The sequence below is a fragment of the Halictus rubicundus genome, chromosome 2 (assembly GCF_050948215.1).
Source record: "Halictus rubicundus isolate RS-2024b chromosome 2, iyHalRubi1_principal, whole genome shotgun sequence".
Taxonomy (NCBI): domain Eukaryota; kingdom Metazoa; phylum Arthropoda; class Insecta; order Hymenoptera; family Halictidae; genus Halictus; species Halictus rubicundus.
The window spans coordinates 3,251,281-3,266,152 of NC_135150.1; positions in this window are offsets into that span (position 1 = coordinate 3,251,281).

Consider the following 14,872-nt stretch of genomic DNA (forward strand, 5'->3'; position numbering starts at 1 on the left):
GAGGATCGATTGAAGAAACGTTTAACAAGCTTCTTCGGACTTTGAGCAATGAGACATCGGAAACATCCTCGCGGAATTACTTTCTGTAGGTGGAATCGAATAACAATAACGAAAGAGACGAGATCCTGACGGCCCGGGGAGAGAGAGGGACACATCGCATGAATAACTCCCAACCGTATAGTTTCCGATCGTCTAAAGATAGAACCCGAGAAATCATTTCGATAAAAGATTTCGAGATTGATCGCTCGCAGAAAATATTATCTTCTTCGGTTATCGACGACGCGCTCAAATATTTATTGCGTACTAACAACTAATCCATACCTACATAATTTGATATTGCAACGTTGTCAAAGATTTTCTTTTATTACAATCATTGATCATTCCGACAAAACTAAACTGCACATTTTATGAAAAATGTTGTATTGTAAAACACTGTTACGTTGCTCTCAATTTGTTAAATTTATTAACAGACATTTTCATTATACAAACACAGTTCTTTCGAACTCCTGTTTTGGCGATTGATGCAACAATTTTTATCTTGCATAAAAATCCACAGTCTAGTCATAATAATTTAATATTTAAGTACTGTTATAATCAGCGTCAATACACTAGAGTATAATATATTATTATTTATTTATTTATTATGCTTTAAACCAAGTGATTTATTTAGCAAGTATAATATTTTTACATGTAGTTTATATTACATAGGTGTTACATTGTTTCTAAATTCATAATACATTATTATGATATGTATAGTACAATATGTATTTATGGCAAGAATGAGTAGATCAAATGCAAAAGACCAGAAATATTTAAAGAATTTAAAAACACTGTTATATTATTTACGATTTATTAAAATTATTAAGAGAAGAGACGCAGTTCTATTTAACTACTGTTTTTAGTCATTGATGCAGACAATTTTTACTTTGCATAAAAATCCGCAGTTTAAACTATATTATTATATGTCAAAATTATGAATTAGGTTTTTGAAAAATTCCTGTTGAAATACGTTCCTTTTGATTTTTTATAGTTGCCATTTGAACATGGCCGAAGTGATAAAAACCATGAACACTTTCCTTGAAAAGTTCTTGTTGAAAAACGTTTCTCTTGATTTCTCGTAGCTGCCGTGAACGAGGCTAAAGTAAATAAGGCTGAATTGAATAAAGCTAAAGTAATGTTCATTACTGCTGAAAAATCATAACATGTGTATAACATTTACAGATTTTCTGGATTATTTTTTTCTTGCCGAGTACTTCTTCGATATTTAACTTTTTTAATCGAATTGTAAAAAGTGTGCAGAAAACGGTAAAAGAAAGTAAATTATTATTATTATTGACATTATTATTATTAAATCTTATGAAAATTATCTCTATACTAATTTTGCATTGCAAGATAATTGCCAATATGAAGTCGTTTCGACATCTTTCGAACATTACGGTTTCGCAGTCTTAAACAACACACCTAAAAATTATTTTGGTAAATATTTTTTTTTTTGAATTTTCACAAAAATCCCAGTGTAATACTCTTTACTTTGAAAAATAAACAGGGCATCATTTCAAAGTTCGAGATGAAAACAACTCGAATGATCGAAAAGTGAGAATGTTATTCTCACTTTATTACATTATTTATTACTTAATTACATTATTATGTTCCTCAGGGTAAAAATTCACCTAATTACGTTTCGCTCGATTTCTTCCTGTCTGCGTTTTGAAATGTATTTCTTTAAAAATGTGACGTTACAAACGAGACATAATTTGTTCATTTTAACTAATTTGAAGTGTAAAGCAAAAATAGGTGATCTTAGGGCTCTATTATACACTATTGTACAATAAAAAATCACTATAAAAGAATTGTCAAGCATGAAGCCTGGTATGGAAATTGACATGAATTTTCTGATGACTTATTTAAATGGAGGATACGCAGTCTACTTTTCGCGAAACAGTATCTAGGCTAGCGAGAGAGGTAGAAATTATGCACCTTGGCCCAGAAATCTCTTATAAAATCATTCCCGCCGGTGAAAGTGATAACAGCTGAGGTGTTTCGTAGAAACGTCTAATTATGAAGGAGCGCGTCTTATTTTGACGGCTTGCGTTTGGACTAGATAATACGTAGGCGGTCGCGCGTCACAGATCAATGATCGTTTGTGAACGTACAACACGTTCGGTAGCCGTATGGGATCGATCCCTTGCAACCAAGGTTCGATGAACTCTCTGCCTCGAAAACCGGACAAACCGTTTGCACGCTCAGTTCGGGAATTCAGCTTCTTCGATAGCGAGTGCGGGCATGCCTTACATTTTTTTTCATCCTCCCGTAACAATGTTCCCAGACGACAAAAACCGTCAACGAATAGAACTTCCTTTATTCAAACTGCTACGGAAATATGTATTAAATTTTTTATATTAAAGGGGGATTTTAGTAAAATTTAATTTTTTATCAACGAATTTTGTAGGTCTCCGGATAAAACAACAACTTTTTGTGTCACCGGAAAGCGTATGAACCAGTGTCGCCGGATCAAGACTTGTACCCCTACTCTAACTTCCCCTTCTACCGCGCTATTCCCCACACTTCCGCCGCGGCACGGTCACGTGACCTGGCGACATTAGTATGAACCCCTCTTCCCTACAATATCGAGTCAGACTAGTAACGAACATTCTGAACAGAGTCTGATAAATATTTATTTCTTTTAAATCGAAATAAAATTCTACTTTGGTTTTGTTAGTGCACGGCTATCGGAGAACCTTCAGACTTACAATAGATATCAATTTCCTCCTCTTTTTTTAGGAAATTACCAACTACGAAAAAATTCTAATCGCTGAAACCGTAAAATAAATCGCAAGGGGTTAACAAGCGATTTCAAAAATTTCAGTTCATTAACGAACAAAAAATAGAAAAATTAAAATGAATGATACTTCGTAGTCCTTCTACCTTTTTCGTATTTTGCTAAACAACAGTTTTGCCAAAATGAATATATCCGCGTCAAAATTTATTTTTAAATAGTGGAAAAATCGCGATTGACGTATATTTCCAAATTTCATGATGCATTTATTACAAAAACGAGTAGAAGAAATATAAAATAGGTAACGCATTTTTAAAAAATCTATTTTACCACTTTACTTTTTTTTATTCCCGATTGTTACGATCACGGTAAACAATTTTTATTGGTTCCTTGCCAAACTAAGTACGGCCGCAACAGTGAATATCAATTTAAATTCCCAAAAAAACACACAGTTCGGTTTCAAACAACCGGCAGTTTATGTTGCACCCTTGCGCAAGTTCGTACGGCGCATACGCGTATGTATGAATGATTTTTCGAATCTCGATGAAGTTTGTTGGGCAGTCTGCACGTCTTGGGTTTTCTTTTTTTTTTTCACTGTATTCCGTAACAACGTTGCCGACAAACAGGCTCGAGCAGGAAACATAAATATTTAAGTCGCCGAATTTGGGACGAATGTTCGCAGTGTTCTTGCGAAGACAAGAAGAGTTTTTCTTGTTTCTTTCTCGAACGTGGATACGCGTCGACAGATACTCCTCATTATCCGAAGCACAAATCATTGAAGCCAACGAGACAGTTATTCGCGAAAAATGAGATTGGGTTTATTCGACGACGCGTAACACAATCTATCGTAATACGATTTATATTTGTTAATTACACGCTACACGCTTACACGCTGTTACTCTTCACGTGTAATATAAAGATATATTTATATTGCACATCAATATTCATATTATTCCGTCCACACGCTGTGAAAAAGAGGACGAAGAGTTCTACAGAATAATTCCAGACAATGTAGAAATAATAACGAATAATAATAATAAATTTGTAATCGATATAGGCTGAGATTAACATGTTACCGAGCATAAACGAATCATTAGCATTTTAATCTTGTCCTGTTATCTATTAGTAAGTACTATTTACGCTTTGCTTGCCGATACTAATGTAATCGTGTAAAGTATAAATATACGGTGATTAGAAATTAATATAGCAAAAAGTGAATGAAATAAAACATTTGTTCTCCATAGGGAAAAAGATTGAACTAACATCTGACGGTTGCATATAAAAATGGCAAAAAATATATTAAACGAAAGACAAGAAGCATTGACCAGGTCAGTTAGTTAACACATCGAAATGTAAAAATTTAATGACGGAAATAGTTCGTATAGGGTAAGGGACCCAATTATTGTGGGGGTACCAATTACTGTGCCTATCTCAATTATACTTATTTTTATAGCATAATGAATATTAAATAGAGGTATATAACATATATATTAACTGATTGTAATGACAAAATTTAATATCTCTTTTTTAATATTCATTATGCTTTAAAAATAAATATAATTAATATAGGCACAGGTAACTGGTACCCCCCGCAGTACATAAGTGGGTCCCTTACCCTATAGACAGCGAATCTTTATACAGAATAAAAATTTTCTACGTGAATTGCGACAAACTGAAGCGAAATAGAAATCGATTTTCTCTTTTAATATGTTTAATAGGTTGAAAATAATATAACAGTATTTTTAAATTGTTCTAATGTTTTTACTGCTTTTAAATTACACCTACTCATTTTTGTCATAAACGTATAAAATCCGCTGTCTATTCATGTATTATATGAAAGATGGAATTTCATTATATTAATTTATACAAATTATGGCAAACGAAAGTTTTATTTCGTGAAATTCAAACTGGGATAATTATTTAGATGAGCACTATGAGAAACCTGTTTGAACGGTTTTCGGATTGCAAATTTTGTATATTAAAAAATTTTCTTAGCTTGCCAAGAATTGGTGGTACTTATGACGATTAATATCAATCCTCGAGTAACAATCTCAGATACATTCTTAACCTTTTAACTGGCAATGAGTGACTTTGCAATCCTGAGCGTACTCGAAGAAGCGTAACAAATAGCAAGTAAAACAGAGGTAATAAAAAATATTTAAATATTAGTTTTACAAATGCAATGATATCAATATGGATACTATAGCAGAATTAAAAATTATTCGTTCAAGCGGGAAAAGAAATGAAAAGTTTCTGAAAGGTGATAGCCAACTCCAACAACTAATTAACTCATTATTCCGAGTTAAAAGATAAACACGTTGGCTGTCAAGTACTAAAACAAAATCCTAAACAATCTAAAAAAATTAAAATAATTTGATGAATATAAAAGAAAGCGAAAAGTTTAAAGTTTATCATAGTGATTGTAACTTCAACCATTTTACATCCGAAAAATCCTAATATATTTGATTTGACTATATCACTATGAAAATTCATTTCTATACCTGACGAAAGAACAGTGTCGCCCGTATGTGACCAACTAGTCGACGTATCAGCGAATACTCTCGTTAAAGGACCATACGTTTATCCGAGCAACAATGATTTGGACATCGTGGAACTATGTCCTGTACCAATGTTCGAACGTTCGAACAGAGGAAAAATTCGTAGGACAATAGACACGTTGCCAAATACCGAACATCGAAAATCCTTTCCTGTAGTCGGTGTAGACACACAAACGCATTGTACAATGTACAATGTCTCGCAATGGCCACACCCGACCACTTTCTCCGCCAAAGCCAAAGTCATTCTTGCACTGTAAGTTGCGCTTAATGACGTAAGTTGCCCACGCTCAAATCTGACGCGAACTGCGTTGTGAACCGCTTTCCTTCTCCTCCATCGACCAACGAAGGAATGTAAATTACAATCTCGACGAAATACGAGGGGGGGGGGACTAATTATGACAGGATACTTTAACAGTAAAAAGCGGAAGATCGGGACGTATAACGGCCCTGACCGAATTTCTTTGAACTTGAAGATGAACCCACTGATCTGCTTCAACCTCTAGAACATTCGCGATCAGTATAATTATAATATATTGCTTATTTGTAGCGGATCGTTGACACGCTACGGTTAGGTCTCTGTGGGTTAATCTGGTACTTGAGTTCCTCTCCTACATAACTATATTCGGCTGTTGTCCGACGCAGTGGATATGAATTCTGTGACAAAGCAATTTAAACAACCGCTTTGCACATTGTTCGATAATTGGACTGCGGATCTTTATGGAAACTAAACACTTTCTAAGTCAATTGTTGAGAAACAGAGCTGAAACGAAAGGAAACTTCTTTTGATAATTTTAATAGGTCAAGAATTGTAAAGCAATATTTTTCAAGACTTCTCATTGGAAGACATTAATACATAAAATCTACAATCTACTCATAATATTCTGTTTCTTTACTTTATTTTTCTAGGTTTAATTCATTTTTCTTTTATTTAAGCTTACCCTAATGAATGCTACCATGTTTATGAAAATAAACGTAATATAAAATACGATTTTATGCATATATTTTCAAAAATAATTTCAAAGACTTTGAACCTTCTTAAGAAGCTTCTGAAGAAGAACACAAATTTGTGTGTAATGAAATAACTTACTTTACACAACTTGAATAAGAGTACCAAAAATGATTCATTGTGAAAAAAATAAAGTAAAATTATCATTGACAATTACTAATATAAACATTTGTTTGTATTTTATAGATTTGCAGCGGTCATAAATGTATAAATATTTTTAATGCATCTGTAATATTGGAATTATTTTTCGTTGTTACAAAATTCTGTTTGAACTGATTTATTTCGTTTAACAAAATATATGTTCCTATGGAATTTTTACAAAAAGAATTATTACCCTTAGGAACTTATTTAGAAAGTGGGTGGATTGATATTGTGGGTGTCAGACATTTTGGAATCTGTACAATGAAAATTCCATGAAATTATGTTCTATTTAAACGTTTGTTAAAAAAGAGTCTATAAGGTAAGTAAGTGAAAAAGACAAATTAATGTGTGCTAATTTTATTTAAGTATCATAAAATCAATACGACTCGTACAATTACATAAATGGTATGAAGATCATAATAATAATAATTAATAATTTCAAAAGAAGTATTGAACAGAAAATACTCTCTTCTTTCTTTCAAAAGAAAACTGACATAAATAAAATGTTCGTATAACTTAAATAAAATACATCCATCAAAATTCTATAATATAATATAATAATAAAGTATGTACATATATTTTCATGATAGAAAATATGAATTAGCATCTACTTATCATTATGTTATTTAACCCTTTCGCATCAGTAGACGAAATATGTATCTGGTCACTCAATATAGTTTATAATATATGTTTTAGATAGGTACATATCAAGCAACATATCTTCTTACATATCATAAATAAATAATACGAAGTAAAATAATCATTTAATATTGCTATAGTCGTTTTTATTAAATAGCATTTGGTATTTTTCATAATGAGATAACCTTCGAGAACCTTCAGTAAATTAACGAACAAAATGTTATAAAAAAACTTTTATTTTCATATTTCATTAGTTCGATTCAAACCAAAGCTTATTTTCAAAAATATTTCTTTATAATGTCTCTAAATATTTCTTTCTTTAATATTTCTAAATATTTCTAAATATTTCTTTCAGTTTTCATCGGAACTTATAATATCGAAACTCTTTTAAAAAAGCTCCACGTATAAGAGATTCTAATACAGTTTATTAAAAAGTTCCAGAACTGTGTATGAGGCGAAAAACGCGCGGCAGGTCGCAATATAATATTGAATTGTTACGAAGTCTCCGTACCGAGGATTATTTCAACGCCAAAGAAGCTGCGGAGCATGGTGAACGCGAAATTCCTTCCTCCACCCGAGGAACCCTAAATGATGCGGTGTACTGAACTCTTGGTGTTGCAGTAAGAGAGAAGAGAAGTCGCTTGCAACCGGTTTCGACAAACTAAAGCTAAATAAAGTCATGTACCGGCGTGAACGAAGAAAATCGTTCTGCCGATAATTACGCCATTCAAAAAACACACAAGTCGTATTTTGAATACATACATATATGAAATTCAATATGATCCTTCAAATTCTGTATATAAATAATCGTTTATAATCTCTTTGTAATTCTTTTATTTTAATTTTAATATTATTTTATTTTAATATTAATTTAATAATAATTTTAATTTAGTTCAAAATTGTGTAAAATCTATAATTACGTTACATTAGTAATTAATCTAATACTGTAATACTTGTAATACTAAATATTGTTATGTAATTTGATCGCTTGAAAACTTATAATGAAAATTTTCGTGCAAATAAATTAATGCATTAGCTAGTTTTTGTTCGCATTATAAATAAATTTTTGAAAATGAGGCCCTCCCTTGAAAAGATTGTACTGAATTTTCTTTCTAAGAAAAAAAAAACTATCGAAAAATGATTTTCAAAAAATCTGTGTATTTTATTATCACCTTAACCTTTAACATTCAGATATTACACTACACAAACTGCAACAAACCTGTTTCTCAACAAAGTTTTTACATACAAACAATTCGTGAATAAATTAAAAATCTGTTCCCGAATTTAAAATTCCATCCAGCAGTCTTCGATAATAAAATGTTTACAAAGAGTAATATTTAAATTAGTATTTATATAAACTTAATTTTGTTAGGCCATTTCTCCAATAACAGATGATTAATACCAATTAAAACAATAGTATAATATAAAAAGAAAATTATGTTCGTGATACAAATGAATTACTTTACTTGTTACCGACATTTGTTTCTATTAAATATTTCATTTTCTCTAACAAATAATAAAAATTAGTAATATCTTATTCGTTAGAACATTCTTTGTATTATACACGACACTAAGAATTCTACATCCTCGAAAAATTGAGAACAACAAGACGTTTCTTTTCCACTAAATTCTCCGCAAATTGTTCAAATCTGATAACGACTTAATCAATATTTTGATTTAACGACTCGAAATGATGGATACCCGGTTGTATTCTCCGTTGAAAGTATTATTACCGAGCCGCGCGTCCATACTCAGCCAACAAGAATTAATTATTAAGGAACAAGTTGTCAAGAAAATTAATAAGAATCCTCTCGAACGATAGCTGCGATCGATCAAGAAGCTAACATTCTTTCGCAACTCACCCCTCGTCTATCCTTTCGCTTCGTCGGGTTTGATACGTTGATAAGTCGACCCTTCTACGACGATTCATTTGAATATAAATCCGGCTGTGTACACACGTTGAAAGTCTCTCGCGAACGAACGAGGGTAGAAGAGAACGGAAGATCGAACGAAGGATTGAAAGAGGCAGTGTACGAAACGAGAGAGGAAGAGAGAGGGGAGAGAGAGAGAGAGAGAGAGAGAGAGAGAGAGAGAGAAGGACGAAACGAAGAATTCTTTTTTCGTTGCACATTGTAACCGCAAACCGCGGTGGTTGGCCATGTAGGATATTTTTTACCTCTCTTATTTTGGGTTCCTCTCCATGCTTGATTTTTTCATCTCGTTTTTTCGCAGCTTCTTCGAGACCTACCCTTCCAGGAGGACATTCGTATAAATTCAAAGGACACGGGGTGCTAGGAATGTTTCGTCATATTACTGCCTTTTACATAACTTTTCATATGTTAAGAATAATAAGAAAACAAAATATCCACGAAAAAATTTAACAAGTCTTTCCTTTTTATATTATGTAACGGAAAGTTAATCAGATAGTAGATAGAAGGCTTACAAAACCACAATCTATGATAATTAAATATCAGCTCTTACTATTAATTACTAATAATTAGACTGCGGATTTTATGCATTTATGAAAAAAATGAGTAGGTGTAGTTTAAAACAGTAAAAACATTAGAAGAATTTAAAAATACTGTTATATTATTTCTAACCTACTAAACATATTAAGAAATAAAATTTTCTATGACAATCCAGTTTGTTGCAATTCAGGAAGAAAATTTTTATTTTGCATAAACATCCGGAGTTTACTAATAATGTTTTTAGTCTTTTCAGTCAGTTCGAATCTTTTCTTTTTATGATATTTAATAAAAAATTAATAAGGTATAAGACTCAATACAAGGCTCATAAAACTACAATTTGTAACAGTGTGATGTCAGCTCTTCTATTTATTAAAAAGGTTTTAGTAAAGTACATACATATGTTCATTATTTATGTGTAATATTCTTAAAAGAATTTAGTTCTGCTAATCAATTTTCATACATATGTACAATCTGTTGTACGATTATTTTATCACTCATTATACGTATATCAATACAAGAATAAATTTTATTTATTTTTAAATTTTGAACTTGGAACGCACAAATTTTTATTGCCACATCAAAGTCACTTTTGTGAATCATATTATCGATTTTTATTTATAGCTAGTTGACTTCACAATTAACGTGTTAGATATATATTTTTAATTGTGCAGTTTGATGTTCATCGCTATCTTTCATCAAATTAAACTCTCCTAAAATAAACCAGAAGAGTGTTTTGGAAGAATATTTGAAAATTGAGGATCCTATAAATTCTCATTAACATTTCACTCACGTATCGTTGAGACTGGCTCAAGGACATAGTACTATTCGGTAGGTTCAATAACCCGAAGCATGAAAGAATCTCTAAATCCATTCAACACTTACGACATATTTTTTCTTATACTTTTATCAAATTATACTGCACTACGTTTGAAGTTTAACTGATGAAATGTTTATGTATAAAATGAACCAATATTCGATTAAAAATAAATTTATATGAATAGTTGTCAATACTATAAAATATAAAATTCTTGTTAAAACAACTGAATACAAAAGCAGTAAATGAAAAGGACTATAATCGTCATAGGTACAAAAATACTACACGCTTTTTGTTATCATTGTCATCTAAAATTAAATTCAAACAACGTATCCGTTTAACAATATGACAAAAATTATTAAAATGAACACAATTATTAAAAAAGTCTAACATTAAATGCATTTTCTTAAGTTTATAAAATTTGCCTGTAGAAATTATGTTCAGGTTCGCGAAAGTATTCGAACACCCTTTAAAACAGTATAACTTTTTTTAAATTAGACCAAACGACCTGACTTTTTTCGAGCAATTAGAAGAATTGGTTTACCTAATGACGTGCAAAAAAGATTCTGAAAAAATTGCAACTGCTAGGAATTATAAGAGCAATTAAAGAATGCACTTTCAAAACATTTTTTTAAGCCTGCACTGAAAATTTAAAGTATGCATTTTGTAGATTTATGAAAATGTTAGTTACTTTTGGTCAGTTTCTGCTTAGAATGAAATGTTCAGTATGTGAATAACTAACATAGATCTACAAAACGCATATTTTAAATTTTCATTACTAAATTGTCATTCGGTAAACCAATTCTTCTAATTGCTCAAAAAAATTCAGGTCGTTTGGTTCAATTTAAAAAAAGTTATACTGTTTTAAACGGTACTGTTTTAAACAGTGTATCTACATATTTCTCAATTTAAAAAAGTTTTGAGTAACATAAATGACGTTAGTTTGTTCTATATTTCTATGCAAAAATTAAATTTTATACTGCTGGTTCTACTGCATACAGAATACAGAAATATCTTTCATAACAAAAGATAAAATGCTAGGCAGCTAGTTTTGCTGCTTGCGAAATAGCTTTAGAGAACAAAAAAAGTTGCATTCCTGTCAGCTGTTATTAACGCAAACAATTTTTAATGAAATATTGCAAAGACTTGAAAGTAAAAGTTTTAGTTTGCTTGGAACTTATAAAAATGTTTCTTCAACAATTCTAAAATATCTGTCCTATGAAAATATTAAAAAAAAATGTTCCTGAAGGTAACTTTTGTCATTGCAAAAATGTTACAGGAAGTGGAATAAGGAATAAGTGCGAATAGAATATGTTTAATCCTGTGTCTGGTACAAGGACAAATATTTGTTGAGAAAATATGATATAATCATATTTACCATATCACATTCATGTATATGTCATTTTAAGTATCAAAAATAGTTTTTGCTTATGAAAACAAAAAGTAATAAGGAAAAAATGATTTGTTATTCAGTTGGCTAGGAGTAACATAAAAAGATGTACATAATAAGTAAGATATACATACAGATGTATATAAAAATGGAATATGAAATTAGATGTTATCAAAGGATTACAAAATTAGATGCAAGGTTAAAAACGAAAGACAACCGTATATTTTAATTTCGAATACAACACGTGAACGTAAGCACGGTCTAAAAAAAAATTAAAAAATTCTCAAAAGCACAGAACGACATATTTACGGTGCGAGGCAAAGGGTTGAAGAAGAGTTTCAAAGGGGTAACTATTATTTTATTCTGCACGCGAGCGCATTGTTAATGGAAACTTTTATTACCTGCGTCCAAGGACGAAAGCTCACCACATAATATCGGGGAAAGTCCGTACGGAGTCGTGAAACGTTTAAATCCTTACACGAGGAAGAACGTGTGTGCGTGTGTGCGTTAAACCATCGTGAGCATGCCTGCGTGTGCTCACGATGGAGTAACAATATTTATTATATGTCTGCTATGAATTATGGGCCGTTAACTTTGCCTTCGTGACGCAGCCCTTCGTTCCGCGACCGACCAGCCAACGAAACGTGTTCTTTTACAAAATGAAAGTTCCTTTTTCATTAAAAGAGGCTCGTCTATGAAAAATTAATTGCACTTCGCCCAAAATCACATTCAAAAGCAACAAGCGAAGTTTCTACTTCTTCAATATTGAAATACCCTTTGTAAGGGTAGTTTTATGAAGACAGTTTCTAATTCAAACGAATAATACCAGAATTTGATTCTACGACCCCAAAATCCCGCAAAAACCGTAATAATGTATAATTAACAGAGGATTAACATTCGAAAAATCTGCTAGAAAAATTCGTCGGTTCTTCTATTTTACACGCGAGCACGTACGGCGATGGCGACTTGATTAACCCTGCGCAGTTCCATTCGGGATATCAAAGTTTTTAATATGCCGCCCGTGGGAAAGAGGCGGCACAAACGTAACACTTAAGCAGCTTTAACGGTAAACTTACAAGGCTCTCGATAAAAAGCGCGACGCTAAATGCTCGTTAGCATTATAGCGAGGAAACGGAATGCTCGTGTAACCTACCCGACGGTATCAATTTTCAATTTAGTCCTTTTAGAACTGCTCTATCCAAGCGCGGATCACCGAATGCGTGTTTATAGACTTCCTCGAAGTCTCTTCCGCAAAAATTCTGTACACCTTATCGCGCGACGAAACGTCCGCGAATAGTTTTTTTTAGACTTGCTCATTATTATGGTAAAGGAATACGAGATCTCGTAATTGTTCGACGATATCCTAAAATATGTATGAATTTTTTCCGGCGTGTAGTTGTCTTCTACAATGTTTTCTATTAAATAATATTGAATTTTTGATCACTGCAACAATTTTCTGTACCATCCGCTGATCTGGAACCTGACTGACATCGTAACCAGATAGAATGTTCGTCTAAAGACACGTAATCTAATGAATATTCATGGAAATTCCAAAGGCAATATAATTTATAGTAATAAAGATATCGTTGAAATTCATCGGTCAAATAAATGGGAGAATGCAACGAAACTGTCGCATAAACTTGTGCACGTGTGAAAACCTACACTCTCGCACTTAAAGTATACTTAAGTCGAACTGAAGTATAATTAATTCGATTAAATTCTTCGGCATCTGTAACCGTGTAGATGCATCGATGGAACTGTCGATGACCTTTACTATATATTAACTGTAAAAGGGCTGAATTTATATTCCTCTCGAGTGATGTTTTTCTTTGGCAAGTTATTGCATTCAAATGTGTGTGTGTGTGTGTGTGTGTGTGTGTGTGTGAGAGAGAGAGAGAGAGCGCGCGCACGTATTTACATACGCGCAGGATAGTTCCCAGCAATAGGGAAACCCGCTGCCGGTTCGGCGACATTCCAAAAGAATTTGCCAGCCTATGACGTAATGTAATTAGTCCGCGGCAAAACGATAAATTGAAACGAGTTTCCTGGAACAGATTTAAAGAGCAGGATCAACGGTCTTCGCAGTCACGGAAGGTAGAATCGAAGGTAATGAAATAGTTGTTTTCTCCGGTTTAGTGGTACCCGAACTCGCCCGTATTAACAGCAGACTCGAAACGAGATCGTCGTATGGGTAAGTTCGTATCGTGAGATTTGTGTGGTTATCACCGTTACGAACGTTAAGAGATTATATTGTAAAATGTCATGCCATTACGTTAATGCATTGCTATTAGAGCGTCCAGCGTGATACAAAAGCGGCGTACTTATATGGTATTATAGCATCGCGAAAGACTTTTCTATAAAGAGAAATGTTTTCTTTATAGTGTGCTATAAATTACGAGACATTTTATACCCTGAAAACTGAACTTTCAATTCTACGTTCGCCAATCGATTTATCATTTCCAATTCTAATATCCACTCACTGTTTCATCCTTTATACATGTTTTCAAAATGAAAAGCGGATATCTTTTTCTAAAGAAATTGCGCAAGTTGATGAACCACTAAAACTCAGTAAATACACTAATTTATTTTATTTCTCATTCTCAATTTTATTATCGCGATATTCTATAGTTATAAGATAAATTAAATTAAGATAGGTGTGCGAGTGTGAGTGTGCGAGTGGTATGAGAATGAGCGAGTTTAAACTGAATTGTAAAATTCTAAACCAAGCCCATTTCCGGGCTGTGAAGCCGCAAATAAATATATAACACTAATTAATTGTAAGATATATTTATTGATCGTTCATAAGAAAATTTAGCTATATGCTGTATATAAAAATATAGGTGGTTTAATTCGGTATGTGGGGAAATTATCATAGTTTGACAATCTTTTTTATTATGCCTAAGACGACTCTTGAAGAGGAAAACTGTGTAGATTGACATATACATTAAATTGAGCAAATAAGGTTCCTTCAGAGAAAAGATATTAAAAATGTCGTATTTGTGTGTCATATCTCTCACAGAAATAAAAGAAAAAATAGGTGTATAAAAATAAATTATTGAATTTTGCTGATAGCACAAAAT